General features: G+C 47.3%; 1 protein-coding gene across 3 annotated transcripts in view; it reads right to left on the reverse strand.

Annotated features, from left to right (window-relative positions):
- BOC (BOC cell adhesion associated, oncogene regulated) overlaps positions 1 to 22,426 on the reverse strand; it is a 70,864-nt gene extending 48,438 nt beyond the window's left edge. For 2 of the 3 annotated variants that reach the window (XM_046003427.1, XM_046003425.1), the window contains exons 1-2: positions 21,996 to 22,426; positions 17,806 to 17,897 (exon numbers count right to left, since the gene is read on the reverse strand). The gene's annotated coding sequence lies outside the window, so the exon portion shown is untranslated. Of the gene's footprint in view, positions 1 to 16,260; positions 16,307 to 17,805; positions 17,898 to 21,995 lie in introns of all 3 variants that reach the window. The other variant, XM_046003426.1, reaches the window with a different exon arrangement.
- Positions 22,427 to 25,768: the final 3,342 nt, after the last annotated feature.

Genomic DNA, 25,768 nt, shown 5'->3' on the forward strand with positions numbered 1-25,768 from the left:
TCCACTCTCAAAACCTTCTCATGCTCACGGTTGACAAGAGCCCATGTAAAAGGAATTCATTAAAGTCTGGGTAGACAGCACGAACAGGGTATATAAACAAACCTGTCCTAGGGCCTGAACAGCACTTACAGCAGATTTTAACAGCTTAATGTCCCATCTCCTAGGACAAAGGGAAAATGATCCTGTTTAAGTGATCCGTGGGTAAACACAAGCCTTACTACCTGTCCTAAGCAGGCTGGAACTTGATTCTATCTGAAAGTGGCCACTGAAAACAATGGAGGCCTCAGAAGATAGGAAATACAACAGGAGTACACAGGAGAGCAAGCTCTGCTCAGTCTGCAGCAGACACAGAACCACAGAAATAGCTTCTTCCCCCAATCCTCTGGAAAGGGAACAGGATCTGTCTCAGATGCACAGTAAGACAAATGAGGGCTCTCTACTTAGTGTTCATGCTGACAAGAGCAGGGAATATAGCTGGCAACCCCAAGTTCAGGATGAGAAGTCCAGGTTCCTGGGGCAGGCTTGGGGAGAAGTCAGGTCAGTTCAGCAAACCCACACTGGGTACCCACTAGGTGCCACACACTGATGGAGGGTACAAGCAGCCTCCCATCCTTAAACAACTTGGAACCTAGTCAACGTTCAGCTTTGACAATATCTTTCTACTATACCAAAATTAAAATGCATCATGGCCTCAGGCAAAGATCAAAGATAAGCCACTGATTTTACTAAGTACAGGCAAGGAACCAGACCCTAACAAAGGCATTAGGGGACTGAGAAAAGAAATGTGTCACACACACAATCAGGCCCTGCTCAGCACAGAAGATCAGTCCTCCAATGTAGCACCTTTCATGAGTCCTAAAAGAGTTCCCCTTTCTATTGTCCAAGTTCATTCCCACATAGTTCTAGAAGATCAAAGTAAGATCAATTAAGGTAGGAAAGATCAATTAAGGTAGGAAAGAGGCTTGAAGCTAATAAGGAGGCCAATGAGTATCTCTTAAGCCTCAGCTTTGTCGCTGTCACATCTCACACTATATCGTAACTTGTTTACAAGTCTCTTTTCTGACATACAGTAGGTACTCAATGAATCTTTGCTAAGCTGTAAAGACCTACTTCCAAGATCATTTCCAAGATCTTTTTCCTCTTTGGTCCTTGGAGTTTGGCACTGATGAATCCCCAAGGGGGCTCTCACTGCAAAGTCGAGCTTGCTTGAATTGAGGAAGGTGGTGCTTGAGTGTCTGATACCCCTGTTCCTATCCCCCACCAGGATGTGGTTCTTATTCAGTGGGGAAGACAGGCCAGACAAGCCTGGCCTTGAGGTGGGTAGGGGTGAGTCTGCCAAAGAGGAGGTGGAGAAGAAAATGTGAGGAGAAGTAGCACACGAGGAAACTCTCTTCTGTTCAAGGCATGTCCCTGGCACCCGCTGTGTATCAGGCAGTGGTTAGGAACCCAGCTCTTGCCCCTAGAGTCCCGCACTTGCCCTGTGCAAGTACCAACACTCTACTTTCCATCTGCCTGGCTACTGGATGGAGGCTTCAGGGATCAGGAATGGTAAAGATATTCACAAGAGCATCATCAGCATCCAAAACAGTTCTAGGTATTCAGCAAATACCTGCTGAGTGACCCAATAGCAACCTGAGACACAAAAGGTGAAAATAGCTGAGATAAGAAAGAACTGTTGTCATCTAGTCAAGGAGGGAGCTCTTCCTTAGAATAGTGGGCATTTAGGAAGCTCTGGGGGTTGAAAAGACTTTGATTTACTTTGTTAGGTGACATAATCACCACCAACTCCAATTAAGTGTCACCCGCAATCATTTTCTGTGCCTCTTCCTCCTAATGATTAAGCAGCCAATGGCACCAGGCCCGTATCCACACCCTCCACAGGACTCGCAGCCAGTCTCAGGTTCTGTGACCCAGAATGAATGACAATCAGGTGGCGGCTTCTCCGTTGATCTGGTTTTAGGGCTGATTCAAGCAAATGCTGGGCAAAATAACCCCAATCACCAGATACCAACACACACCACCCCTAACATGCATGTTGGCAGAAAATCTGGAAGCGTTCACATGAAAAACTAAGCCCTGGGGTCAAGCTGCTGAAGTCAGGTCCAAGACCAGCAATCAGGAGCTAGCACTCTTTGATTGGCGTCTGACTGCCCTGTGACAAGAACAAGGTCTCTCGCAGACCTTCCTGCAAGCCAGAAAGCCTTACCCTGAACTTAGAAGGAACCACTTTGATGTAGGACAATAAAATATCACACACAGGGATGTTGAAGAAAAAACAAATTACCTTGGTAAACCATCTAGCATAATGACCTATACAAAGTAGTTGCTCAATACATGATAGCAACTTATGGAATTTGAATAGTTCCCTTTAGGGTTACTTTTAGGAATACTTTCACTAGTTTGATCTTTGTTGCAGATTTATCCCTAATATTTCAACAAAAGAGGGCGAAGAGTAGTAGTATCTCAGGTGCCGCACACCCCCACCTGCGCTCTCCAGGCACGTGCACTCACAACCCCTCGGACAAAACCGCACTCACACACGTGTGTGTGCACGTGGTGCTCACATAGCAAACACCGCCAGCTCCAGATGGTAAGGACCATGACAGTTTACTTTCTTTCCAATCTGACCTCATACAAACCCACTTTCTTCACCACCTCCCTGACCCCCAAATACACATTTAGTCCGCAGCCCACCCCCACTCTTCCTTGATTACAAAGCTCTTTTAAGCCACCTAAAACTTAAAATAAATACCAATTTGAAGAACTGAAGCATGCCCCAGTCCATCTATCTGTCAGTCCCTGCCTTCTGCTGGAAGCCACCGACCCCATCTCCCGTCAGTTCTCCCCAACTTATAAAGCATAGTGGCCTTGGTGCAGGTCTGGCACACACAGAGAAAACAAACACATGGAGTCTTGCCAGCTGGGTCAGGCACCACTATTTATAGCAGGAGCAAAGCTGGGGAATTGCAGAAGTGTGGTGAAGGGTCAGGAGCAGCGGGGGTGGGAATAATTCTAACCTGCTGTTCAAGGCTCCACCAGCTGCAGAGAGGATCCCCTGCTGAAGCTCTGCCATTCCCAGGTGCAAGCCATCCTGATGTGACTAATGCCATCACAGCACAGGAGGGAAAGCCAACGCTCAGAGGGCAGAGAGCTTGCTAGCTTGTTCATTCCTGTATCCCCACCATTGATCATAGTGCTCAGCACACGGTAGGAGCACAGTAAGGATTTGCTGATTAAATGAAGGAAGGAGCTCTTTTCTTCCTGCCTACCCCACAAGATTACGCCACAGATGGCAGAGGGAAATAGGTGGAGGAGAGATTAGAGAAGAGTGCCTAAAATGGCCTTCGAAAAATCTGCTGGATGTAAATATGTGATGGCAAAAATAATGTAGGGAAGTGCTATGTTAAGAAAAACTAATTAGGATTTTTTTTTTTTTTGCTTCAGGCCTTTTCAGAGCCTTTAATATGCTGTTATGCACCTTGAATCACCAAGAGGTGGATAGAGTATGCACTGAAGTCTGAACTTAATTTAACCACAGACCTGGACTTATGTAACCACAGGCCTGGACTTATTTCACCACACTACTCTTTTTTTCTCAGAGTACGATTACTGAGGAGAATTTCATCAAATTCACTTTGGGAAATGGTGGCCTAAGACGTTCCTGGAGAATGTCACAAAAGCAGCTTGTAAAACAGCATGATTCCACTTCTGTGATTTAAAAAATTGCATATGATATGTGCCATATAGTTATTCAGAGGTCATGAGACACTTAAGTGTTAACATTTATCTCTGAAGATTAGGGGATTTGTACTTTTCACATTAAATGCTTTAGAAATATTCAAAGTGGTTAGCTATGTAGTTATCATTTTTGTTATTAAAAAGACAAATTTGAAAAAAAAAAAAAAGCTACCTCCAAATAGTGTTTCATCACTGTTATTTTGTCTTCCCGTAGACCTGAGGACTTCATTTCCCAACAACCCACTAGGCCATTACAAGGCTGCTCTTTGCTCCGTTATCATACCCAAAGAGGTATCTGTGTCAATTCTCTAACATTCAACAACTCTGGCTTATAAGGAACACCTCCCTAATTCCAGGATCTGCTGCTTCCATACAATATGGACAAGTGTTATCGAAAAAAATGTAGACTCATTTAATATTCTGTTAACCTTTACAAGTCTGAAATTACTTTGTTTAGTAAATTGTAATAAAATATCCATCAAGAAGTTAGTTTGCTGAAATTATCATGTTGGGCATATTAACATTTAAAGACTGCCTTTTTCCTCCTCAAGTAAAAATTTCCTAATGTAACTGATTTGTAAATGTAATTAAAAGTCATCAAGACTTAATAAATATAACGTACCAGGTTTTGTTGTGATATGGGATTAAGGCATATCTTTGGAATTAGAAAAAAATCATCACTCTTAGAATAAATCAAAGAAAAGTACTTGACCTTTTGTTGAGTTACTATGTGTGAGACAATGTACATGCATTATCTTGTCTATCCTCTAAGCAACTCTATGAAGTAGGTGGTACTGTCATCCCTGTTTTACAGATGCAGCAATTGAGGCTCAGAGAGATTAAACATCTTGCTTAAGTAAACACTTCAAAGCCATGGCTTATCTGCTTCCCCTGATCTTTGGTCTTGATGTTCCTCCTTGATGTCCTGATGTCACTTCAAGCAGATACACAATGACCTGTTTTCCAAAGGAGGAAATGCAAAAGGCTGAAAAAAAAAAAACCAAAGTCAGCCTGAGTTGGAGTCATGCACTGGCTACCATGTTTTGGGAGGGATTGGTTTGGCAGATCCCACAATGCACCCTGCTTTCAACTCCTAAAGATGCATTGTCCCCAACCCCACTCAGAGTCAGTCCTGAGCTCTGAATGCCCAAATCCCATCCAAAAGTTGGCAGCAGTAGTTTGAGTCTGGATCCAAGTTATATGCACCAGCATGTAGCAAGAGACAATAAAAATTATTCCACTTCTCAATCTGGCCTCTCTCATCTTCCTTCTGCTCTTACACAAGCATTAGATTGAAGAATCATTTGGGGACACTAAACACCCCAACGCCTGGGCAGCACCTCACACAAATATAAGCCCCGATCTGGAGAGGGCATATTTCACAACTCTTCCCTGGAAACTGTGATGTACAGCCAAGATTGGGAACCACTGGGTGTCCCCGCCATGGATTTGGGGGCCATTTTGATTCAGAATGTATATCAGAAATGCCTTGATTTCATTGGATACCATGGCTGGAATTGAGAATTTTGTATAAAAATGTTCCCTACAAAATTATTTTAAGGAAATTTTTGTAATTCTAATGCTGAAAACTTTTTTTTAAATTCCAAAAATGGAATATCTTAAGACATTTTAAAGAATAAACTTAAAGCTTCTCTCACATTTCCTCAGATATTCTCTGGACTTTCAGATTCTTGTTTTCTCTCTTCACATAGAAATAAAGATCCAAGGGAGGGCCACCATTGTAAAGAACGCCTACTCTGGGGGCCACGATGGCCTCCACCATAGAAAAGGAGATTCAAACGGTTCTTCTGGCCACAGTAACCCTTGCCAGACTGGGGCCATCATCACTACTTCTGGGGACTGGGAGGTGACCCAAAGACAAGAAGTTCTTCCAGCACATGCACATCTAGTGCTTGCACATCAACACCTGAAATGGTAACAATGAGTCCCTTAACAAAGGCAGAGCAGTCTCTCAGGCGGCTCACAGACCCCCTGGAAGCGGGACAGGTGTTGACCGGCCAGACTCCCATAGCCACTTAATACCATACTGGACCAGAGGGCTTGGGCTCCACTGGAACTGTCTCTTCCATGTCCCGAAGGGTTAATAGCTTAGCCTCTGGCTTCCAGCCTTCCCCAAAGCGGTCCTTTTTCAGTTTGGTCCCTACCAGGGAAGAAGACAGCTCCCCACCCTCGCCTTAGAGACTTGGTCCCCACCCCAACCCCTCCCCCTCCCCCTCCACGGCCCGCCCACTCCAGGAATGAAGCTGCTGCTGCCCAACATATACCCAGACTGGTTTCATCTCCTTCCAAATCCATTTTGTGTCTTAACTTCTGCCAAGAATAAAAATTAAAACACTAACACACACATCATGCTTGTATGGGAGGGGAGGACAGGGCTGGAAGTTTAAACTGAAAAAGATCAGGAAGGGAGTGGGCGGGGCAGGTCGCTGATGAAAGTCAGGGCTTGGAAACTTTGGCTGGGGTCTCTTGTGGGCCTTGGCCCACCCTGCCTGAGGCCCCTGCTGGCTACACCCAGGGCTGGATCTGAGGGGCAAGTGTTTGCAGCATCTGCCCTCATGCTCCTCCAACACCCCATTTCATATCCTTGAACGTCCCCAGCCCTGCCCTGAGGGGCACAGAGCAGTGGAGCTGCTCAGCACTGCAAAGGCTGGAAGTGGACTCCCCTCCCCACACTCGAAGGAGCCCTGTTCCTTGCCAACGCCACAGTGAATAAAATAGCACTTGGAATGACACGCAGGCCTAGTGGTGCAGGCGGCTTGTGGGCTGTCTGTGGCCACCCAGAGGAATGGGTCTGGGGCTGGAGCCTGGTTCTCAGAGCCTGCTCTGCCACACCCACAGCCTGCAGGCTCCAGAATCTGGAGGCCAAGCAGTGCTGCTACAATCCTTTTTCTCTCTTTCTCGGCGGAAGCAGGAGCCCCTTCACTCTGGAATGATGAAGGCTAACCCTTTACACACTCAGGGTCCCCCAGGGTTCAAATAATCACCACCTACCCAACTCTGAATCCCACCATCTTCCTACTTTGGGTGAACTGCTCCCCAAATGGTGAACTAAGCACTCACATGACTTGCACCTATCCAGATGGAACCCACCCTGTCTCATGGAATCACTTGCCTTATTAGTCAATCAATGCTTACTGAACACCTACTCAATACTAGGTCTTCAGAATCCAAAGACAAAGTTCAAGCTTTCTCTAAGAGCTCAGCATCTGGGGGGTAACAAAGAAACATCTCAGAGCATCATGAAACAACTGGGAATCAAACTCGAGTGCCCCAGGCTGGTGTTCTTTCCTTTCTATGCCACTGTGAGAAGGGCGGGGAGATGGGATCACACACGTCTTTTGGAAAGAGCAACCTTGTGGCATCCATCCTTGTCCCATCTGGCACACAGAGAGTAATGAAAACAAACCAATATTAAAAAACAAAACAAAACGAAAAGCATTTTGTCCTGATAACTGTTAAATCTGGGTGATGGGTAGATGGCATTCATGATACTATTCTTTCTGCTTCCCTGTTAGAGATTTTAAACAAACAAATCATATAATAAAACTTTTTTTCAAAGGACTACTAGAACATCTCAAACCTTCCCAATAGCACACTAACTCCCAGGAAACCCTCCTACTGCCACCCACCCACCTACCCAATGTCCTCTCAGTTAAGCCAAAAAGCAGTTTGAAAAGCAGGTTTCAGTGAGTGCCCAGGTTTTGGTGGAGAAGGGGCAGTTTGACCTTGAAAAGCTCCCCGATATTGGGCCAGAGAGGCAGCCCCATCTCTGAAAGGGGACTGCTGCCCATAACCAGAGGAGACCTAGAGAGCTTATCTCCCCAGCCCTCTGGTGCAAGGACCCAGAGCAAGTGGGCTGTACCCCCATACCCTGTTTCCTTTCTGGGGTTTCTCTGTCTAGGATGGGCCTTCCCCACGACCCTGAGCATATGTCACCAACAATGTGCCCCAGCTTCTCTGGCTGGCTTTCCTCTACTACAGAATCAACCACGTGCAGACCTTGAGGCCCAGCTCAAAGACCATCAAGAAAACTGGCTTGGACTTCCAAATCTATCACTTTTCTCTTGGCCTCCCTGTCTCTACTGTAAAATTCCCAACACACCATAACTGACAAAACTCTTTTTAAATAGCCAAATGCTCCAAGAAGACTGGCTTAGGAAAGACTTCTAAGTCAGCAGTTTATCTCAAGTCAGAGCAATAATGATGATAATGGTGAGTGTCTAGCACCTCCTCAGACCGAGCACTTCTTTAATGAGAGAATGTGGATGAGGCCATTCAGTGTGAAACCACCTCTGGTTTGGATTTCAGAGATATTCACAACCCATGCTAGAAGTGTCTTCTGGGCAGCAGGCACAGTGCTCGATGATCTGTTGGCTGATGAACTGAAAGGCTACTATTTGATGGTCTGGAACATGTTTAGGGGCCTATGCCTGATGGAGCACCACAGCACTGCTCTCAAGCAAGGCTCACTGCTGACTGTTTGGAAGGAAATCATTAAGTGACTCGAGAGAGGCAGTCTGCAAGCATCATGAGTCTCAAAGGGTGGCATTCTTCACACTAGGAAGACAGGTCAGAACCACTATTCTTGGGCAGGGAAACAGACCCCATCGGCTGAGATGTAAAGAAACAAGGTCTCTCTGCCTTTCCCCCCAATGCAGACCACGGGTGTTAGTATGGGCATTTTTGTTAATTTCGTGTGTGTGTGTGTGTGTGTGTGTGTGCGCGTGTGTGTGGTGGCGGGGGGTAAAGGGAGTGGGGAAGGTGGGGTGGGAGGGTGGAATTCTGCCTGCCTAGGATTCCATCTTAATTGAGTATGCAGTTCCTTTTAACTTTCTGACTTGAAAGCGCACAGACCTTAGCTAATAGGAGTTTCCTTGTTCTGCTACCATGGAAGCTAGCTTTTTCTAAAGAGGGGAGTAGAGTGGCAGTGGGTAAAATTTGGACCCTGCCTTGATTACTGCATACTGTTCTGAAAAGTACTAGAGAAGACCCAGACTGCACCCAGAGACTTCCTTCCACCAACACTCGCTGAAGCTCCCAAATCAAGCAAAGCCTGTGCTGTGCCTCCCTGAGCATCCCGTAACACAGGCAAGCATATCTTGGGAGGCCCTGGCATGATCACCAACAGAATGCCATTCTTTATGTTAAAGGTGATTTTTTAAAAAAATACACTGCATTTATGAATTTATATTTTAGCAAATATAAAGGCTATTTACAAAATCAGCCTTCCTGAGATTTCTACCACACACTGACCAGCTGGGGGGAAGAAAACACCCAAATGCTTTGTCAGATCATGTATTTTTCTCTTGATTCAGGAAAAGCGCCCTGCTCCTAGGCACACGCTATCTGGCATGTACCTACAGGAGCTGGTCTGGGATTCTCTCTCAGGATCTCACTGTACCTCCTGTGGGGACAGAATGCTAGGAGGGAGACAGGGGTGCAGGCTGGATTTGGTAAGGAACATGGAGCCCACATTCACATAATTCAGCAGTTTTCTGTTGTTCGCTGCTTTGGGCAAACTGCAGCAAGGGCCAAGGCTTCCCCTGTGTTGAGGGTCAGTAATCACTGTCACAGCCTCCTAGGCTCTAAAACTAGAGTCAGGATGACAGGGCAGCAGGAGGCTACACCGATTCCATACCGAATCCCAAAGTCAAGGACAACTTGCCTGGAGAGAGTGTCCTCTGAAGAGCTTGAAGAATTTTAAACACTCCACTGCAGTAGTGCTCACAATCTTAGTGACAAACCTGGGACAGGTACTATTCGTCTCCACTTGCACGGGGGACAACTAGGCAGAGCCAATGTATGGTGACCCGGGGCCCTTTAGGGAGTCACTGAACAGGATACAGCTTGGATTGTGGACTGGGTGAGGAAAGAGAACTGGAGGAGGAGGGGGTATGGACTTGGACCATCAGCATGGAATTTCCACAGTCCAAAAGCTGACTTCCCAAGGGGGCCAAAGAGTCTTCTTCCTCCTTCACACTCAACTCTGACACACCTGCCAGCGTCCTTCAGGGTGCGAAGGTACCAGCTGGCCTCAGCTCTGTGTTTATTCTGAACAGGAAGCAATGGAACCTGGGATCTGAATTTCAGTCCCTGTTCCTCAGGATTGCAGCTCTCTGCACCTCGTACACCCCCTTTCCTCAGCCCCTGGAACTTCTCAGCCTGGTTCAACCAGATGAGCCACAGGACCCCATTCGCCGGCACCTCCCTTCCCCTAGCTGGGGCCTAGGTTTGAGAAGCTCCCTCCTCCTGTCCCTTAGAACATCCTTACTCCCTCAGAGTACCTCCCTGTTCAGAGTGATGGGTGAGTGCCCTGAATACTGAGGTTCCTACCTCCAGCTCCCAAGAAATCCTGGCTTACAAGGCTAACTCAGGAAAGAAGCCCCTCCTGGGCAGGGAAAATGTTCTCCATCTTTCTGGCCCCTCTCGGTCTTCCTCCCAAATGACCACAAAACAGGCCTCAGTGCTCACTCTCAGGGCTCAGCGCAGATGCCACGGGGACCTGGACGGAGCTAACAGCAGTGACGGCAGAGGCTGAGGACGTGTGGCCGGCCAGCGGATGTGGGTGTGAAGGAGTGCTGGCTGCCTGGGGGAAGCTCACTTCCCCACCCTCCTCCCCAGCTCCAAAGCAAGTAAAACAAACTACTGAGGAGGAAGACAAACAGCCCCATGTGCTCCTCCTGTCTCTAGTTAGGAATGGGATGGGAAGGTCTACACAGCTGATACTTCCAGATGTGGAACCAAAACACAGGCAGCTCCTGACAGTTTACCAGCCTGGGCTAAACTCCAGTAGCACCAGGGCCAGGCATGTTCACTAGGAGACGAGGAAGGCATAGGGTCCGTGGGCTCTGGTCAAGTGGGCTTCAGCACAGGGCTTTTACTCCAGATGCATGTGGGCATGTGGGGGAGGGGAAGGGATGGGGACAGAAGGCCGTACTGAAAACCGGAGGAGACTGCCAAGTAAAAGAAGCCAACCTGGAAACACTATATACCGTGTGATTCCAACTATAGGACAGTCTGGAAAAGACAAAACCATGAAGACAGTAAAAAAAGAGCACTGGTTGCCAGAGACTGGGGGAGGGGAAGAGAGAAGGCCTAGTAAGTAGAGCACAGGGGATGTTTAGGCAGTGAAACTGTTATTCCGTATGGCACTGCAATGGTGAATAGTTGTTATTATGCATTTGTCAAAACCCGTAGAGTGTATAATACAAATAGTCAACATAAACCATGCCCTTTAGTTAATAACAATGTATCTATATTGGTTTAACAACTGTACAATTGTAACAAATGTACTGCACCAACATCTGGATAATATGGGATGAAGAGGCCTGAGGTCAGGGGTAATACAGTGGAACTCTGTATATTTTACTTAATTTTTTTCTGTAAACTTCAACCTGCAAGAAAAAAAGCTATTCATTTTTAAGAGTTAAAACAAACAAACAAACAAAAAACTGAAGGAGGAAGCTCAGGCCTTCAGCTCCCTGAGATGCTGTAGAGGTTGGGTCTGGGGATCTTGGTAGTTTAATTTCTCAGGCACATTTGTTGTCAGCACAAGACCTCCTGGGATCTTTATCCCTATTTTTATTCTTCCTCAGCTTCTAAATCTAGAAGCAAGTCAGAAGTGACTGAGATGCAATTTGAAGTCAGATCTGTCCCCCACTGGGCATACATCCAATCATGCTGTCCCTTGCACACAGCTGTCAGCTCTCCAGCAGCAGAGATCATCTCTGTGGCCTGCGTGCCTAGCATGGGGCCTGACCCCCTGGCTCCCAAGGCCCTCATTTGTGTGGGGAACTGAACTATTCTCGAATGCATCACGTTCCTCATGTCCCCGGCCTGTGGTTCCAAACTCAATTCAACAGAGCTCCAATTCAGCTCAGGTCCCTGTGATACCGGAAGGGAACAGCAAAATGGACTGTCCAGGCACACTTGGGAAATCCCAGGTGAGAATTTAGTCTATGGAACTCGGTGGAATGAGAGAAGGTGCTGGGCTTCTCTGCCTCTCCTAGCCGGGCTTAGCACAGTACTAGACATAAAGTACACGCTCCACAAATTCCTCTGAAGTGAATGATGAGGAAGGGCTAGAGGGGGTGTCCGTTCTCATGATCCCCTTACAGGTGGAACACTGGGCACACGACGGACCATCCTGAAGATAGTCATCTTTTTTTTTTTTTTTTTTTTTTTTTTTTAAGATTTTATTTATTTATTTGACAGACAGAGATCACAAGTAGGCAGAGAGGCAGGCAGAGAGAGAGGAAGGGAAGCAGTCTCCCCGCTGAGCAGAGAGCCCGATGCGGGGCTCGATCCCAGGACCCTGGGATCATGACCTGAGCCGAAGGCAGTGGCTTTAACCCACTGAGCCACCCAGGCGCCCCTGAAGATAGTCATCTTGAGGAAGAAAGAAGACCTGGGCTATTTCTGTCGTGGCCTAGCACACAGTTCCCTGGCATTTCTGAAACAGACACTCAAATAGTATTAGAATTCTCCACACCAGTCTCCCACGTACTCCCATATACATATACCCAGAATGCATTTTTCTTCTATAAATCCATATGTAATTATTTTATTTTTGTTTAAAACTCTTATACCTCTTTCAAAATTCAGACAAGCCCTGCAGATTACTGGGGGTTGGGGCGGGGGGATGTCGGGGGATGAACACCAGTTACATATCAGAATCTAATCCAGGCACAGGAAAGTCAGGGAGGAGAAAAAAAAAAATCCCTGGTCTCATGGATCTTCCATTCTGGAGGAGAAGCAGGCAGGAAGCAAATGGACAAACGGATGGATACCTGTCAGCAGATGATAACTTTGAGGGAAAATAAATTAGGCTGAAGGGGGAGAAAATGATGAGTTAATAAAGGGCAGCTAGGTTCAGGTTAGAGACAGAAGGCAAAGAAGTTGCTCAGCGGGTTGGAGGAGCAGCAAGGAGGCCAGAGTGGCAGTGGGGGGCGGGCAGGAGGTGAGGGGAGAGCTGCAAGGGGTGGGCTGAGCGTACTGAAGGCTTTAGAATTGTCTCTGAATTAAACAGGACCCCCTGGAGAGTTCTGAGTAGAGAAGTGACCTCCTCTGGCTTCTCTGTTGGAAGTTGAAACTGACTTCTCAGTGTGGCCAGACTCAGGGGCAGGGAAGTCAGGGGAGTGGGGTGGAAGCAGGTAGAACCTTGAGGAAGTTACTGCGATAGTCCCATAGTTTGACAGTCTGGGTAAGATGGGGTAAAAGACCTGGGTGGTAAGAAGTTGCAGGATTCTGGATACATTTTAAAGGTAAAGCCATTATTTGTCAACTTAAAGTGGACTGTGAGAGAAAGTACAGAGTTAAAGAGGATAGCAAGGTTTCGACCTCGCAGGTAAAGTGGAATGGTGTACTGGAAAGAAGCAGAGGAGGAGGCTGGGTGGGAATTCTCTTCCTATTGACCAGGTCTGGGGACACCTAAGGGTGCACTGGGCAGGGTTTTGTCCCACTGTGGGATCCTCTCTATCCCCATCTTCTCACTCCTTTATCCCTTTATAGTGGCTTGAGCTGGGGGTTCCATTGGCACAGCCTTCCCCCTCGCCCTCCTTCCAGCTGCTCAATCCATCAGTAATCCTCACTTCCCGCTGCTCCTCTTTCCTTTCCTCTCCTCCCAACAGCTGCCTTCTACTGATGCTCATGATGTGCTTCATAAATGCATTATATGCCATTTCTTGCTTCTCTTTACAACAACCTTAAGAAATTGGGGTTTCAGAGTCTAGGAAACTAGCCCAGGGTCATATACCTAGCAATTGGCAAGGCCAGGATGCAAGTCCAGGCCTTTCCGGTTCCAAAGCTCACACTTAACCAGTATGCCACACAATCTCCAACCTGGACGTGGTCCTAGAAATACTGCTTCCTCCTGAACAACCTTCTAATAAGAGTCATTCCAGACTCTGTTTTCTCAGAGGGGTCACTCCAGACACTCCCCTAGACGCCTCTGTTCTTCCTCCCTCAGGAAGAACGTTAGCCAGGATCCCCTTGCCATAAGATCTTTTCCTCTCCCAACTCCTGCCAGACCCTGAGACCCTCCCTCCCCGCCTGCCTCTTCCCACAAGGGGGAGAAAGACAGCTTGTCTGAAGCTCGGGAAGGGTTTCTGGCGATGGGATGAGCTGCCTCTAGTCCAGGCCCCTGCGCTCAGAAAACACAGATACAACCCAGGAAGCAGGTGCAGCCCATATGGCCACTCTCTGACCTCTAGCCAGTTCCCTAGCAGGTCTTACCTCCTAACTCATCTTAGCGGGCAAGAGGTTTCTGATGAGAGCAGACATTCTGAATCAAAAGCATTCTCTTACGTGATCTTTCTGCATCCTAACATTGCTCTGAAAGGCAGCTTTGTGGGGATGGGGAAACAAAGGCTCAGAGTTTCTGTGACTCCTCTCAGTTACCCAGCTAGTTGGTGACGTAACTGTTGCTTAAACCCAAATGTCCTGTGTGATTCGTTGCTGCAAAGCAGAACCCCCTGGCTTCAGGCTGTCCATGTCTGTTAAAGAAAAACAAGGAACTCAGGGCAGCTATGAGTCCTCCATAGCCAAGTCTTCACCACTGCCCTCAGCCGGGAGGGAGAAGGTTGCTGTGCTCTCCTGCAGGTAACTGCCTGTAGAATCCTTCCTGCTGGCTGTCCCATGATTATCTGCCTGCAAGGTACCATCTCCTGTCAGTTACCTGCCTGTCAAAGCTCCTACCTCCTTCCCCGGGCTATCATTCTGTACATGCTGCCACTTCTCCTAACCAGGAAAAGAATCTGCTGGGCCAAGCACCTTCTCCCCCTCTCCCCGCTGAGGGCACAGAGGACCTGCTTGATCAGACTTGCAGAAACCTGAGGAGCAAGTGGATTCAGCTGGCATCTACAGTGGACGCCAAGGCTCAGACAGTCAATGCAGATAACGGGGGAGGGAGGATGGGAGAGGCAGGAGACATGCTCTGAGATAAGACCCAGGTGGAGGTTATTCTCACAACTATCTATGAAGTCTAACACAAGCATGTCACAAAGCCTGGCTTCCTTTGTGCTGCTGCTGCACTGGACAAAATCTTTCAGCTATGGTCCTGGTTTTCAGTTTGTGTCTCTTCAGGCAAGCTTCCTAAAGGCCCCCACCAGCCCCTTACACTTGTTAGTTGTAAAAGAATAGCAGGAGAGATTGTCTAGACATATTTTTCCTGCAAAGCCTGAGTTTTGGAGTCAGCAGTCTTTCGATGAAATCTTGGCTCTGCCACTTAGTGGTTGTGAGCACAGAACAAGTTACTACAATTCTTTAAGCCCTGGCCCTTCATCTGCAGAACAGGACTGTGGAGGGGTGCGTGGGGAGTGCAGGGGTAGTACCTATAGGCTTAGCAGAGGGCCCGGCACAAGGTCGGTGCTCATAAATGGCAGCTAACATTCTGCACGTCACCGTAAGGACAGAAGAGGCAGGAGGGGCTGCCTCGTTGGCACCAGGAATGGGGTGAGAAGAGTAATTCTCCCCTCCCATGGTAAAGGGTGTCTGCCCTTCCTGTGTCCTCACCCTCCTGAGGGAGCCTCACCACATAAACACAAGGCTCTGTCTATAAAATCAGAGGAACAAAAATGAACCCCTTCACAATACTGCCCTCAGCAACCTGTTCCATTTTTTTTCACCAGCACTCAAGACCTTTGTGGTGTTTCAGTGACGGGGGATTGGCTGCCAACCTTCTTGTTCCCCTTTGGGCAGGAGAGTTGAGCTCCCCCACCCCTCCTCTCTCCCATTGTCAAAGACCACCCAGTGAAACTTGCTGGCAAGCTGCCACAGTCCAGACAGGCGAGAGCCGGGCCTAAACACCCAGTCTCCATCTCTGCAACACAAGGCTATAGAACGAGAAGCACCTGACCGTGGGGCTTTCACCTGGAGCGGACGCAGCCTTCAAGACGGCAGACCACCAGTGGCATCAAGGAAGGGTTGCAGGTGATTACTCAGAAGGCCTGTACATTGGAAGAGTCATTAGAATCTAACTCTTGGCTGTAACACAGTAGGTTTTTATGTAACTTGTTCACTACAAAACATCCATTCATAATGAGAGGTAAACAGTCATGAATTTCCATTGCTTTCTGTGGTCTCCCTGTGCTGACTGGCTGCGTTATGAAATCGCCCTCACGTGGACACAGGTACATAAAAAGAGCGAGCAGAACATCACTGAGATGATAGTCATTAAGGGCAGAAAGAGAGTCAAGGGGCAGGGATGATCTGTGAAATAATTAAGAGCAGTCTCTGCTTTCATAGAAAAGTAATAAAGCCAGAACCCCCCAATTTTCCCCTCCAATTAACTGTGACCCATACCTAATAAAGCTGCTGTGATTGTAATGTTAGGTAAACTAGACTAGTAAAGGCACCTGGCTGGGACTACTCTGGAAAAATACTGGCAGGGCCGGGGAGGTGGGGGAGCATCCTACTCCAGAGTCCAATTCCAGCCCTGCCTGTGGGGGAGGGGGCGTGCTAGCCTCTGAGGTCAGCCAGCTCTGCAGGCCGTCTTCCTCTTACCTGTAGCTCCCATACTGTGTGACAGGATGTTCCCTCACTGGCTACACTGGAAAGGATTTCAGAGTTAGCAAACCTGGTGCAAACAGTAGAACAAAGGGCAAATGAAACTGAAAGGTGAAAAGCTGAATTCAGGCATGTTGTTTCTCAACTTCTCAGCTGAAATCTGACATGGATGAGAAAGAAAGAAAAAAAATCACACCCTCCACCCCCCCGGCCTCCCAACAACAGCTATTGAGTTACTGGTTTTAGAATCCCAAGTAAGACTCAAATTTCTGAGGTTCTGTATTCAATGCAGAACTTTCGCTTTTTAAAATTAACAAAAGTACTCTGAACTTGCAATCTCCTATCTCAAGAACACTTGAGCCTATCATCTGCTGAAGAAAAGTTAAGTTTTCAGGGAGAAAATCATGAACACATACAGGCAGAGACCAAAGAACAGTTCAGTCCTGCCAGTCCCATCTCTGCCTTTAAGACTTAGTCTGAGATACTGACTCTCCTCCCTCAAGTAGCCTTTCTTAATTGACCCTGTCCAAGTACTTTAACACTACAGTTTGTACTGCAGTACAGTCTGTACTGTTTGTACTGTTCCCCTCCCTTCAATAATGCAGTTCTGGATGGTGTGGGCTCTGGTATTGATCCCAGGCACACAGCAGGTGCTCAATAAAAGCTTATTGAAAGGATGAAGACTCCAGCCTACACATACATCATCAGCCTCATCTTGTCCAATGCTATCCAAACTCATTTTAGGGAAGAATAAACATTCCTTTGCCATACTTTCTGCTGCTCAGCTCCTACTGAGTTCTTTCTTTCTTTTTTTTTTTTAAATTCAACCCTACTCACCCTGGCCATGTTATGTACTTTCTTATTACTTACCAGGAGAACTAGTTGAGACTTTCCTCAACATTTTCTCTGGCAACCAACTGAGGCTGACTGTGTATTATTGGCTCTGATCTCTCGCCTATGATTTCCTCTTACTGCCCAATAATCCTATCCCAAGCATCAAAGGCCTTCTTTGAAGATAAGGCCAAATTCACCATTAGAAAAGGAGAAATTATTTCCTAACTTTATTTCAAAAGTTGGGATGATACAGAATCCCTCTGGGTTTCGTGAGATAAACACTGCCCAGTATAGCAGATCACAAGGCATTTGCTGTAATACCACTGACAGAGACATAAACACAGGGCTTTCCTCGCCCAAACCTAAGCAGGATTTTTCTACAGCAGCCTCAGTCTCCAAACTCCATGGTAAATGGTGTATATTCAACATGTTCAACATGTTGAACAGATTTGCCTCAAGGAAAGGAACGTTCAAACAGCCAGTCCAGGGGAAGGAGGTCACCACTGGCTTTGACTGAAAGAGTGTCTGACCTGAACTAGAATCAATCTGTTTGGCCCAGATTCCACTCACAGCCACACCCTTCTAATGCTAAAGGATGAGAAACACTCTGTCCTCAAGAGGCAAGACAAAACATGAAGAAAAAAAAAACAAAAAAAAAAAACTGATCCAATTGGGCACTGGTATTAGACTGTGAGCAGAACACCTCACCTGCTTCTTCTACTTCATTGCTGCTATCCTCAGATGGTGTGAGTGTTGACAAGACTTCATGGGTCATGGGTTCCAGGAAGTTTGTGCTGGGACTGGGAAAAAAGAGAAGTGTCTTATCTTTTGAACAACAAAATAAACAGTTCAGAAGTACTGGCTTTTTATGAAGTGCATTGTTTTAAATCAAAGTAATTCCTTATTAATCCATTTTATAAATAAGAAAACAGAAAAAAGCAGTTTTTCTAAGATCCTAGGCTTCCTTAAATCTCCAGTTACCTGGTCCCTTGTAGAAATGAAATGAGCCATGGATTAAGGAAAATGATTACACTGAAAAAAGTCTGATCTTATAAAACCATTACCTTTGCAACCAACAGCCCATTTTCATCAATATTCACCAAATATCTCTCAAGAAGACATTATTAGCAGGCCCCATACAAAGTAAGGTGGGCTTACAGGAAAGGGGTTTGGGGTGTTAAGGCAGCAAGCAAGGAATGAACCTGGCAAAAATCAAGGGTCAGCTACTAGTTAGGTTTGGGCTGGAGCAGAAGGTTCCTACTAAAGTAGTATTATCACAAGGTAGGACAGAGCCATATGTGAGAGGGCTACGGAATTTGGGTTGTAAACTTAGACTGTTTGAAGCTGGGTGGTGACTTGTTTATGGGACTGATGGAGAATGGGTGGTGTGGTGATGGGTAGCCAGTAGAGGGATTCTAGCCATGCGTCAACAGAAGTTGTCAAGGGCATGAAGCCTGGTGGTAGCAGCCATGGAAAAGATGGTATAGATGGAGGAAGGATAAAGGAAGGACAGGAATGATGGGGCATTGGAAAGGGAGGCTAACACAGTGGCAGTGGAGATGCAAGGATTGAGGAGTGTGTTCAGTGGCTTGAGTCAGTGTGAATAGAGTCCTCAGAAGAGCCAAGGCTTCAACCTAAGTTCCCAAAACCCCACCTCAGTGCCCTTTGAGATGGAGCCTCTAAACATTACCTCCAGCCTTCTTCCTCCCCTTCTCCACCCATACCAGTGCTGAGGGCTCCAAGGAAGAAAAGAACCCTATTTAGGAAGGCTTTTTGTAACCATGGATTTCTAGATTAAAAACACCCACTTCCATTCCTACACCAAATATTTGATTCAGTCTCATAAATGAGGAAAATATTACACGTGAAGGTTCCACGTGGCAGCACTCTAAGGATTTATGTTGTTCCCACCAACAGGGAAGTAGGTTGGACTATGTGTTCTTTGTGAGTCTTTGGACAAAAATCTCTAGATGCTTCACTGTTGACTACAAAAACATCACACTTTCATTACAACTATGTGAAAAGCATGTATGCACAGGGATGGAGAAAACCAAGTTGTATTATAGTATGGGAATGTGGGCTATTTAAAAGAACATTTTTAAATTATTAATAGATGTTTATGCAATAAGTAAAAATTTGGAAAAAAAATTGGGGAGGGTTTAGTTTGGAAAATCACCCTTTAACTAAGAAAGCTTATTCTTCCAGGGCAAGAAAGCTCCCAGTCCAGGGTCTGATGTACTAGAAATGTCTGCTGAACTTTTTTAGACAAAAAGTTCTAAATGATAAGGTAAATAGACTTTTTTAATGTAACAAATCACTTTTATTTCCTCTGCCTCCCCAATTTCCACTCCCTTCCCATTTCTCTTATTCCCCACCTCCCCAGAAAGCTGACTACAAATGTATAATATCTTTTTGTGTCAGGTTAATACTTCCTTACTCAAGAGGCCAGAAAGTACTGGTGCATTTGGGTCTTCCTCAGCTTCCTCCCACTTGTTTGAAAGACAGAGAGAAAGCCCGTTATTCGTTAACCCCACTAATGACTTCGTTGAAATCTGAACCCAGACCCCCTAGGGTCTCATGGAATACTGTGACCACCAGACTCACTTCTAGCTCTTCTTGCTTAAATCCTGGGGGGTCCCTGGGGAGGTCAACTGAGTTATTTAAGGAGTAAAATTCCCTACTCCTTCTTGGGGAATGGAAATCACAGATAAGTTGCAGAAGAGAGCTGGGAGCCCAAACACTTGAAAGAACATTTCAAAGAATGGAAAATCTCCAGATCCATTTGGAGGATGGAAAGGAACACCCTCTTATCACAAGTGGGCCAACCACTCCATAGTTAAGCAGGGTCCTCTGTCCCCACCCCTAGCTGTGGTCAAGGAACCAACCATCATGGCCTCTAGCAATCTGTAAAGCCAATATCTGTGTCTGGGCAATTTCTCCCGAGGAAATGTCTCTTGTAATGTTACTCCTCTCAGATCTCTTGAAAGAGAATGAAAGGGCCAGTGTCTGACATCTCAATCCTCAGATTTCACAGGAATAGACAGCCTCCTGTCTCCTGAAGAGCCAAACTGAGAAATAAAGGGGGGTGGGGAGGGTTGGGTTGGGGGTTGGGCAGTGTCAGCAAAGTGGCACAATGTGGCAACTCTTAACTTCTTTCATTTCTACCTCTCACATAAACTCCCTCTAAAACTCATCTGGCAGGAAAATCATAACTCCACTGCTGTTTCCACCCTGCCTCTGTCCCACTGACCCCAAGGTGCTTCAAGATTACCATGGGAACCTTCTGGGTTTCAATTATGAGACCATTAAAAAGTGCCAATTATAAGACCTCAGAAATGTTCCTGGGAAACCTGTTACACACCTCAAAACAGCCAAGCTCTTGCCTCAGATTCACTTAAGTGAAGTTCAGAAAATAGGTCACCCAGATGTAGAGGGGCCCCAGCCCCCACCTCAATCCAACAAGACCGGGTTATAATATTGTCCATGCTGACCAGGAAGAAATGGAAATTGATTTACTGGCTGTAACCAGAGGGACGAAAAAAAAAAAAAAAAAGAACCATCACGGAGCTGAGCCATGCAGGGCCCAGTTGTGGAGTAAATCAAAAACATTTGGGCACTCAAGAATTTTGGAAAATTACATTTAATATCCAACATTTGCAAAGTTCTGAACAACAAAGAACTAGGTGACAGAGGTGACTCCGGTACAGGGTATTTGAAGTTGGCACAAGGGTCTGAAACCAAAGAGTACTTTTCACTCGGTCCACTCAAAGAGGTAACTCTGAGTCAAAAACTTCTTGAACCCACGGGAACTTGCTAAGAAGGGATGGGGGCGAGGCAGAACACCCCACCACACCCACAGAGTGCCTGTTTAGGATTGCTGGCGTGTGGTTTGGGTATTCTTAGCTCTACTGCCACATCTCTGGAAGAACACAACAACCTTTCAAGTCACCCTGTCACTACCATCCCCATCCCCCCCACCCCCAACAAAACTAAATGGATCCCTAGGGCTCCCTGAAGTCCTCCAAGTCCGCGGCCGCCCTACCTCTCAATATCCTCCTTTCACCGGGAAGAGGTAACTAACCTTTGGCAACCTGCAAGTGAAGCAAGGCCTTCGAAAATCCAGCAGAAAAATCTGCCTGGGCTCCTTGCCCCTCCCTAGGCCCCTTCCCACCTGTTCCAGAGGCTCATTTTCCCACCTCTCCCAGTTACACAAACAAAAACCCAAAGAACACAACTCCAGGGGGATGCTTCGCGCGGGAACCAACACTCACACACTCCCCTTTGCCGCCGCCCCAACCCCACAGACACCTCTGGACACCCCACTTCAGTCTCGCCCCTCCGCCCCCACCCTGGGATGCTCTTCAGCGCTGTTTCGCTCCCGGTCCGTTCGGTCCCTCACTTCAGGGCTTTTCCCTTTCAAACGCCAGGGCGGTAAGCGGTACCACCCGAGAGGCCGGCGGGTGCAGGGCAGCCCCGGGTTCAGCCGAACCCCTGCAGGCTTCCCCCAGCGCCCGACGCACGGACCGGAGCACCGGTGTCAGGCTCCGGGGCAAGTTTAGAAGGCGGTCCGGGCCCTGCTTCCACCGACAAGCTTCCGGGAACGGCCGGCCAGTCTGCGCTGCAGGGAACCAGACGCGGCGGCCCTGAGCCGGCCGCGGCGGATACCCCGGCACCCCGAAGCCCGCCTCGCCCGACTTCTCATCCCGCGCCCGGCGCGCCTGCCTCGGCCGCAGCCCCCTCCGGAGCCCGCGGGCCGAGCGCCCGGACCCGCTCGCGCCGTCGGCTCTCCGGCGGCTTCGCCCGGCCTGCGACCGCCTCCCGCCCTCCCCCTCTCCCCAAACCAACAGAGAAACACAACTTTTTGTGAAAAGAAAACAAACTTCAGCGACGTGACTCACCTCTGGTGCAGCGGCTCCTGGGAAGGGCTAGCGGGGCCCGAGGGCCGGCGCGGTGGGCGCGGAGGGAGCCACACAGCACCGCGCCGCACGGACACACAACCCGCACAGTGACACTCAGAGACTCACGAAACCGGAGAGCTGCCGCCGCGGGAGCAACAAAGGAGCCCCGGCCCGAGAAGCTGCCGGCCGGGGAGGGAGGGCGCGTGCGGGCGCGTGCGGCTGTGGCGGGCGTGAGTGTGTGTCTGTGCGTGTGAGGGTGAGTGTGCGTGCGCGCGCGCCGCGGCTGACACCGGCGGGCCGGGGCTCAGGGTCTCTGCGGCAGGAAGCGGGGGTCGGGGCGGCGGCGGCGGCAGCGGCAGCAGCAGGACAAGGCAGGGGACGCCGCGCGCAGCGCACCCGGTCCCTCCATATGGAAGAAGCTTTTTTGGATGACTGAACTCGCAAACAATTCCTTCTTTTGCTTCTCCTGCTTAGGAGCCTCCCATTACCGCGCGAGGAGGAGGGGGAGCAGAGGAGGCGGGGAGGAGGGGGAGGAGCAAGATGGAGTAGAGAAAAAGTCTTAGAAAGGAAAGGAAGCTTGGAGGGGGGAGAAAACCCCCCTCCCCCGCAAAAAGCAGTCCCCCAGACTCAGTTTTTCTCCTAATGCCCATTTTCTTTCTATTGCACTCCAGTCCCGTGCTCTTTCCCTAACTTCTCTTTTCCTATACCAAGAGCAATGCCCTCTGCCTTTCTCCCACACCCCAGAACCCTCATTTTCTCTTTAGCTTCACCTCAGACCCTTGCTCTCCAACGTTATCCTTCTCTCTCAGTCACTTTTCCCGGAAACTTTTTCCGACACCCCTCTCTCAATAGTTTTCTCGTTATTCTGCAAACTATTGGCTAAGGCATTAAAATCAAAACTTTGTTATTAAACGTCCCCCCTCCCCAAAGTGGGGCAGCGGTTGTCAAGAAAATGATGATGAGGGGAAGATCCCGACACCACCTACACCCCCGTGGGTTTGGGAGGGTTGGTTTGCGGCATCTTGCGTTGACAGCGCCCTGCCCTGACCTCCATTCATCATCCTGGGATGAGGAAGCAGGAAAAGGATGAGAGGGGGCAGGGACAGGGAGGTAGAATGGCCATAGAGAAGAGTTAGTTACCTCCGTGTGTGCTTGTGTGTTAAAACCTCCCTTTAGTGTTGGGCAGAAAACAATTCAGAGCAGCAGTTCTCACACCTGAGCAGCATCAGAACCTCCTGGAGCCTTACTAAAAACAGATTGCTAGCCCCCCCACCCCGCCCCCAATTTTCTGATTAATAGGGTCTGGGGTGGGCCCGATAATTGGCATTTCTAATAAGTTCTCAGGTGATGATGATGCTGACCTAGGGCCAAACTGTAAAAACACTTTCCTAGGGTATTGAGGAGTTAAACATATACTGAGTTGCTGGCAAACTGGGTCCCCTTCTTACTCTTTAGGGATGAAAACAAAGATTGGGAAGGGTCATTCAAGTCCACACCCTAATATGAGGCTGAGGAAACCAAGACCCAGAAAGGTTAAGGCATTTGTTCAAAGTGAACCTCAAATTTGTGCCAAAGTGGGAAGGAAACTGTCTCAGAATTGGCCAGGAAGACCAAGAGGGGGGAATGAAGGGGCTACCTCCCCTCTGTGGCAAGACAACTGCCCTGGGAGTCAGGAAGCTACTGTGTGACCTTGAGAAAGGCACATAAACTTAACCTCTCTGTGCCTCAATTATTTTCTTTAGTTTCTCATCCGTAAAAAGGGCATACTTTACACTGAGTATATGATTTTAATCCTATCTGAATCTAAAGATGTTTAAAGGGGCAGCATCAACATTGTATTCAATATATTGTACTGCTTTTTTCCTATATTTAGTAATTCAGACAGCCAGTTTTTTATTGATTTGTCTGGTACTTTCAACAACGTGTGTCTGGACTCTTGGGCCTCTCCTTGGGGCAAAATGAAAAAAGAGATGATCCCTCTCCAACAGGTGAAAAGGCAATGAACTTCCTCTTTGAACTGTGCACCCGTACTCTTTCCTCTTCTTCTCTAATTCCCTCCATCCCCACTCTCCTTCTCTTGTACCGTCTCACATTCTCCCCCAACATTCTTCAAGACCCACTTTGCTCCCCATCCAATGGCCTTGTTAGATTCCACCTTCTTACTATCCTCCTCCCAAGGCACAATTCAGGACTACAGGGCCTAGAGTCCACCCAGGATACAGGATTCTTAATTCCCCAAGGGAATAGAGCAGCAGCCTTCCACTGCAGTGAAACACTCCCTCTCTGCAAGCCCCAAACAGGGTATTCAGCTGTCTGTTTTTCATAGGTGACTTCTAGTAGTACCATGCCCACTGGCAATGTGGGATTCCAATGCAAACAACATGCATGAAATTCTTAGATCGATTCTTCTATATTTCTATACGTAGTCTTCATTGCTCAACATCTCAAAGATGTCCCTTATCCCTTCACACTTTCTTCTTCCTCAGACTTTCTCCTAGGACTCTCCATTCCCTCCATTCTTGTCTTTGGGTCTTGCCCTGGGCTCTGAGTCAACAAGTCACAGCACAGCAGAAAACAGAGATAAAGACCCATGGCCTTATACATCCCCTGCCCCCCTGCCCCAGCGCAGCCTGTCCTCGGGGCTGTTCCTCTTTCCTACAGAGTTTAGACAGACGTACATCACAGCTTAATTGAGAGGGTTTAATTCTGTAGCAGCATCAAGCACATTGTTGGCACCTCAGAAGTGTTTATTGTTTTTATGGCTCTTTGTATTAACATAATTATGTTTATTATTATTATTACTGAGTAAGTACATTGTATCTCTGAACTCTCCCCCTTTGCCTCCAGCAGTCCTTGTCTAATTCTCCTCTCCCCTATTAGTTTCCCTATCCCAACCCTCTCCACCCAACACTAGCTCCCAGCCATCTCAGAACAGTTATATAAGAGTCTGGGCTTGTGGTAAGGTGCTTTCTGCTACTCTGCCCTCTGTTCATGGTGATTTCCCTTTGGCATCTTGCTTTCTTGGGGACTTTCTGGCCTCCATCAAGAAAGCAGCATTTAGTATGAAAGTGATCATCACATTTATTATGTCGGGGAGGAGAAGGAAGGGACTGTATATATGTCTACATAAGTCACTATATGGCTAAGGTTTTGCAGAGCGAACTGGAAGGAGTCCCAGTGAGTGAAGTGACATCAAGAGATGGGTGTTCCTCCTCAGTGTGCTGCAGGCACACCACCCATTATAGTATAAACAGACAATTCCTTCATTGTGAAGCATATCTGGAGATGATTGTACTGAGAAAAATTACTAAGAGAATAGTAAAAAATAGTAGAAAAAGAGAAATAGGGAGTTAATAATTTCCTTCTTTTAATATAAATCCGTCTTCCTGAGTATAAACTTATGTTCACTGAAGAAAATTTAGAAAATACAGAAAAGTGCAAAGAAGGGAAAAATCATTTTAAGCCCACTTAGGTATGGATAACACTGTGAATAGAGGCATTTTTTCTAGCCATTTTACTCCTTTTTTCCCCCTCATCAATACAACTCATACTTTTTCTACACTGAGTATATGATTCTAATGGATCAGAATTTGAAGATACTTAAAATGACAAGATAAACAGATAATCTATTCAATATTTTGTACTTTTTTCTTATGAGTTTGGTTATTTAAGCAGGAACCAGTTCTGTCATTGATTTATCTGTACTTTCATATTTTACAAAATTGTGTTTGTTGTGTATAGAAGTTATCCTATTTTTTAGATTTTACATTCAA

This window comes from Meles meles, chromosome 4 (assembly GCF_922984935.1).
Source record: "Meles meles chromosome 4, mMelMel3.1 paternal haplotype, whole genome shotgun sequence".
Lineage (NCBI taxonomy): Eukaryota > Metazoa > Chordata > Mammalia > Carnivora > Mustelidae > Meles > Meles meles.